Here is a 6954-nt window from a genome sequence, read left to right on the forward strand (position 1 = left end):
GCCAGTGATCTACGGAAGACTCCTGAGTAGGGTGAAGAACTAGAGGGTCTTGGGTTCTAACATTGAAACCCACCGAGGATCTTCAGAGTGCTGTTCTATTTATCCCTTCCTCTTGGACACCACAGCCATAGAACTTAACTTTTTAGGGTATAGAAATAAGAAAAAATGCTCCCTAAAAGACGCATTGAAACTACAGAATTCTCACCAAATCAGCCTTAGGACTTTTCTTCACTGAATATGGAAATGTGACTTTTAAAAAAATCTTTTTTTTTTTTTTTTTTTCAAATCAAAGATCAGGAGGCCCCGGGGGTCTGGGCTGACTCCATTCCCCCATCTGCTGTTTCCTCTGGCAGCCTCCACTGGGAAGACCAGCAGCGACCTTGGCCTCTAATGTCTCCCGCCAACTGTGGTGCCCGCTGCGGGGCCGTGCTGATGGTGCCGGGCTTCCTGCAGGCGGGTGGTGCTGGGCCTATCCTGGCTGCCGATCGCAGGTGCCGTTACGCTTGGCCTACTCCACTCAGTCACCTGCCCCCCCGCTGGCTATGGCAAGTCCACAATGTGTTTTCTCTCCAATTCTATTCCTTGGACGTGCCACAGCATTTGGGGAAAGTCCAGCTGAATTCTTAGGAAATGCAAGAGAAGTGTGGACTGTATTTAGTCACCATGGTGGGCAAGGCATTTACTTACCTTCTGGGCAGTGATGCTGCTGCACTATTTTTTAATGGTCAAATTGAGGACCTGAATGCAGATGATGTCTACGGTGGTCTCACAACTGTGTTTGGAAAGGAAGTCACAGGGCAGCCCGTATGGCTCAGCAGTTTAGCGCCACCTTCAGCCCAGGGCCTGATCCTAGTAGACCTGGGATCAAGTCCCACGTCAGGCTCCCTGCATGGAGCCTGCTTCTCCCTCTGCCTGTGTCTCTGCCTCTCTGTCTCTCTGTGTCTCCCATGAATAAATAAATTCTTTAAAAAAAAAAAAAAAAAAAAAGGAAAGGAAAGGAAAGGAAGTCACATAGGATATGGCTAATCCAAGTTTTCTTTTGGGGGGGAGGTGGGGGGAGCAGAAGAAAATGTTAAACGGTGGCCTTAACATAGCCCATGTTGGACAGCACATTTCTATAATTGAAAAAGAAACAAAAGAAACAAAAACAAACAACTTTCCAAGTTGGGGAGAAAGAAAGTGGAGGAAAAAAAAAAAAAAAAACTGTTTGAAGCTCTTTCTGAGCTCATAATTTTAACAGCCAGCCATTGTTTACCTGGGAAGGAAATCAGAAGCCAACTCAATAAAGAAAGTAGCACAACTATTTGCAGATTTGGATGGTTTTAGCCATGTGGCCTGGCTGCTGCCCGGCTGGCTCCCTTTACCTAGTTTCAGACACAGGGACAGAGCTCATTGAGAGATCAAGAATATTTTCTATAAAGCAATCCAGAAACACAGAGAGTCAGCAGGAAAAATTGATGACGTTCTCCAAACTTTACTAGATTCTACTTACGAGGATGGGCGTCCTTTGACAGATGATGAAGTAGCAGGCATGCTTACTGGGCTGCTCTTGGCGGCACAGCACTCGTCCTTAAGAACGAGTGCCTGAATGGGCTTCTTTTTGGCCAGAGACAAAACACCTCAAGAAAAATGTTATTAAGAACAGGAGACAGTCTGCAAAGATCTGCCTCCTTCAATTTAGATCCTCCAGCTGAAGGAGCTAAAGCGACTTGCTCATGGGCAGAACTGACTGCTACTTACGGGACAATCCAGCATCAGGAAGAAAGCTTGCCTGCCTGCCATTTGGAGCTGGGTGTAATCACTGTACTGGGGAGAATTTTGCTTATGTTCAAATTGAGATAATTTGGCCCACTCTGCTTCATTATATGAATTTGACCTTATTGATGGATATTTTCCCACTATGAATCATACAACCATGATCCACACCCCTGAAAACCCAGTTACCTGATACAAAAGAAGACCAAAATGAAAAAGGCTGCAAGGAACTGCTATGTGACCCATCAACGTAAGCCACAAAAGCACTGGTAGAGAATGACATTTATGAAACTCCCGGTGTCATCTTTTGGGGTGTGTAATTTTAAGACAGCTAGCTTAAATTAAGGTTTTTATAGTTTCTTAACTGAATGGTTCCAGCAAATCTAATGGCATTCCAGATATTTCCTAAGTCTTAACGATAGATACTTAACCACATATGCTTTATTTAAGGAAATCAGGTTCATAGTGCAAAATTAGGGAGATCCTGGTAATTGACAGATTCTAAACACAGTTTTCCATGTATTAACCCTAACAACATACATATATGGCTCTTTGCAAGTAAGTTCAGGGTATTCAGATCTTGGACTAGATCTGCAAGTATAAATGCCCACTGGGTTTCTTGGAAACCTTGGGCTATTTACTTGGTGATGTTTGTGTGTGTGAGCGAGTGTGGGTGGGGAGGGAACAAACTCACATTTAAAGCCTTGGATAGAGAATCAATCCCATCAATTGTTCTGCTACAATGATACTCAGCGATGGAGCTATGTTGTAGAACAATGTCCTTTGAAATTTTAACTAGAAGTCTCTAGGAAATTGAGAGATCTGACAATGACTTAATAATTATATTTCCTAAAAAATAATTATTAACACTAAAGACTCTACATGTAACTTGATCTAATTGCTGAATATTACATACTTATCTACTTTATAAATTTGTATTCAGTTCCACATGGTCACATGTGTGTGAAAGCCCAAAATAAAGTCCTTTATCATTTTTGTTCACTTTGGCTCTTAGGTGGTTTCTTGCTTCTTCTCCAGAATCGAATTAGGGATGTCTCTGCTATTCTATTAAAATTTAATTTAAGCTAACAACCTTTAAAAAAAAAATCAGAAATTAGGAACTCTGGCTTTAACGTAAGAGTAATATGAAGCAAGGTTCTTGGTAGTAGTATCACTGGTCACATTGTGTGAAGCCTATGTTCAAGAATCAACTCAACTTGTAACTGGGACCTGACTATATACTTGTATTTAACTCTGTAGTCTGTTTTCACTAGATGAGGGCAAAATAGTTTCCTTGACGTATAAGGGAAAGATGCTGGAGGACTTATACTAAACTATTTGTGAAAGCAAAATCTCTGCTGCTGAAGAGTTTTTCACATTAGAATTATCTCCGGGGGGGGGGGGGGGGGGGGGGGGGGCGGGGGAACAAAACCATAACAAAGATGACTGGTTGCCACAATATCTCCTGACAAGTAAAAACACGTACTTATATTAAACCTGCGATGAATATAATTTCTGTAACTTACATCACCTAAACGTAAAGTTAGTAGTATAAATTACTCTTATCTTATAAATTACTCTTCTTATAAATTACTCTTATCTTACACTGACGAGATTGTTTGATGGCAAGATTACTAACATAACTAAGTTAACAGAGTTAGGAATAGGTAAAAATACAAGTAGATTTTTGCCGTCCCTTTCTTCCTTGGGAGATAAAGAAGAATACTAGAAGACTCCTTATAAACATGGATGGAAGATAATAGATCAAAGAAGAGTCAGCTCTACAGAATTAGTTACTGCACTTCAGTCCAAATGGAATAGCAGAAACCAGATTTACTCTCTCAGCTGAAAAAAAAAAGGGGGGGGGACAACAGGGAGGACAAAATGCATGAAATAATAATCCTTAAGACACAGAACATCAATTAATGAAGGGGATGGTGATTCCTAAGAGATAAGAAACAAACAAGATGAGCCTTACAATTGCCCCCCCACCCCCAACTGCCTTAAGGGATTTTGCAAGTCACCACACAGGGGAGGGGGCGGGGAGGGGGACGGGATGGGACCCAGGAGCCCTGCAGATGCCCTGAGTGGAGGAGAAAGAATTGAGTCTGGACAGGCCGTGTGGCTAGGTTTCTCAACACAGTACAGGAAAATCAACATATTGCAGGTTGCATATTATTTTGCCTTCCCACAAAGATTCTTTATCAGAGACATTCTGGCCTTTATATAATATTGTTTCCACTCTGATTTCTTATTTAAAAATGCCTCGATGTGTCTAATTTATCATTGTGCTGTGTGATCCCACAAAATATGATTAAGGATTGAATATATTAAGTTCCATCCTTTGAATTGTTCCCATTAGGAAAATAAGTAACCAGGATCATCCTGTAAAGCGCAGGTGTGCATGCTCTATGGTCTGTTCGGGTTATGAAATGGGGGAATACATTCTGCATGAGCAGAAGCCTGTAGGTGACTCACAAAGTCGCCCTCACGCACATCATTACAATATTCCAGCAAAGTTTGCCAAACCATGACCAAAATGAAGAGGAGAAAAATATATTTGCCCCATGTTAAATGTCAGCTCCTAGACTCTGCACAGAGGGATTAGCTTAATAGCTATTTGTCATGGTTGGGCCACATCGAGCCAAAATAGCCAAACCAGTTGCTTGGTCATCAGATGGATGCTTGCTCGGGGGGCGGGGGGGGCGGGGGGGGGGGGCCTTGGTCCTGCTAAGGCAGTTGGCAGCGGGGCAGACCCTAGGTGCTGCCTACTACTACTACCTCTACTGGTCTCAGTGGCTTCACCCAGACCCTCATCTCCTTCACAGGCTGGGGTGGTTTGAAAATATCCACTTATGGTCACAAGTGGGCAAAGGAACACCCAGGAAGCCCAAGTGAATCATCTGGATTCCACTCATATTCCTGCTACCATGTGAAAGCAGCCCTACTTCCTCCTGATTCAAAGAGCCACTGATCTCTGCCCCAAAGGATTTCTTCTCTCCTCTTGGTCTCTGGACATAAAAAGTCAAAAATGGCACACTATCCAAGCACCTCACAGGGGTTGTCTATTGGGAACACAATGGAACAGAAATACCTTTGATTCAGGGAGTATCTGACTTGAAGGATGATACCAAATCCTCAGTGTCTTTAGCATACCGTGACAACACATTCTCAGGGAAGGTGCTTCTGGGTGGCTCGGTACGTGACACCCTTGGATCCCATAGTCATAGGCCCATTCCTGCCCCTCCTTTGCTGTAGAGAGGATTCCCCGACCTGACAGATTACGTGGTGCCCTATCTCAGTAAACTGAACGTGCCACAAGCACTCAGGTACTGATGACATTGGATGAGGCCCTGCAAATGATGGAAGGGCAAACCCACTCCCAGAACGTAGGTCTATTCCGCTGAGACTGAACCACTGATCTTTCTAGAATGGCTGGTTTGACCCGCCTCGTAAAGCAAGGAGCATTCACTTGCTCACAGCGGCATTTCGCTGTGGTGCTAACTAGACCTGCTTCAGAGTCCACGCCATTCAGAGTCCATCCAGGAGTGTGTAAGCCCGTAAGGGCGGATGACACGACTGTCCTCTAGAACCCCAGGGAGGGGGTTTTTGACTCTCCTACTGCAGCTTGCCACAAATGCCCAGGACACCTTTCCCCCCATGGTTATCTCTAATACAACAGCATTTATCTAATGACCCAGAAAGCAGGGCGGCTTCCACTGAGATCTCAATCTGCCTCGGAGCCCTTTCCTGCCGTGGGCCCTATTCTCGACAGGCAGCCTTTTGCCTCATCTGGTAAATGGATCAGAACATTATCCTTGGGTGTGAAATATCTGCTGCCTCCAAAACCCAGGTTTACCAGGCATTGTGCTGACTCAGGTTTGTAAACTGAGCAACGGATGACAATTTTTTATTGGACGATCGTCCTTCAGCCTCCATGTTATCCATCCTTGATCCTGTCTAATGGTACAAACTTCGAGTCCTCTTACTGGCTACCCAGTAACTTCACTCCAAGTGTGATCTACTTTGTTAACCTTCTCCCCGACTCTCTGCAGGTCAGACCCTCCAATGGCTAACCACTCTCACTTTCATAGTCTTAATGGAAATTGTGACCCCCCTGACTTCTGGCAATTAGGCACTGCCACTAGGCCACTGTTGGTTCAGGCTCTTCTCACCCATGCCCTCAGCAAACTAAACTGCAACAGACTGTTTCCAGTGTGAACTAGTGGCCTAGAGTCACCACCAAACTACTTAGTGGCCCGTGTGCCCATCATCAGTTACATGTCTGTATGGCTTTGCTTAGATGGTTTGTCAGGTGGGCCCATTGCTGTGAAACAGAATCATCTGGAGGACTGTCCAGTCACAGATAATCCATCCATTCCAGCATACCCACTTCCTTCATCTTTTACTCCTTTCCTCCACAATAATATGCTTGCATCTCAACTTGGCTCAGAATTAGCCATTGCTTTCTCCATGTTTCTAGGAGACATCCTGGTAGTGAGTTCACACCATCCCCTGGGGGCCCAACCAGGGTGTTACATTCTATTAATTTAAGATAGCTCTTATCCTGCAACCCAAGGAGCCAATGTGGGAACCATTATATCTTCCCCTAATTTATGTTCTGACTCTCTTATCTTCACCCTGATTCTTGTTTCATGTGCTCCTCTAGCTCCTCCCATTCCCTCCAGGTCAATTCTTGCAGCTCCTCTGAGGTAGTCCATTTTTCTCTGCAGCCCCAGCCCCTCTCCAGCTGAGCTTTCTTCAACCCAAAGTATAGATAATTCAAGACCGAGTAGCCTGGAAACAGGACAAGTCTTAAATGGGGGCACCTACTGGCTGAGGAGAGAGCTCTGCACTGTCACCCAGCCTGGGGGCAGGCGGGAGCGTGTGCCCTTACCAGACTGGGGCAGGCTACGATCTCAAGCTCAGAAAGTCCTTGGTCTGTGGAGTAAACATCTTCAGCAGCATCCACTTGGATGCCTTCATCCACCTCACTTCTCAGGGTCTTGGGTTTTCCCAAGAAGTGCCCTGACTTCTGCGTAACAGAACTGTCTTGATTGGCAACTGTCTTTGAAGTTTATCCAAACAGACTATTAAGTCCTGAGTTTGGTCCCGTTTTCTCGGCCATCCTGCTGCAAGAGACAAGAACTAGTTCCTGTGCATAGAGAGGTCTGCTGGCTCTCACACCTGGCTTCCACA

The 6954-nt window shown here is 44.7% G+C and overlaps 1 pseudogene; it reads left to right on the forward strand.

Moving 5' to 3' along the window:
* Positions 1-663: 663 nt before the first annotated feature.
* Positions 664-1969, forward strand: LOC112669332 (lanosterol 14-alpha demethylase-like; annotated as a pseudogene).
* Positions 1970-6954: the final 4985 nt, after the last annotated feature.

The sequence above is a fragment of the Canis lupus genome, chromosome 19, assembly GCF_003254725.2.
Source record: "Canis lupus dingo isolate Sandy chromosome 19, ASM325472v2, whole genome shotgun sequence".
NCBI lineage: Eukaryota > Metazoa > Chordata > Mammalia > Carnivora > Canidae > Canis > Canis lupus.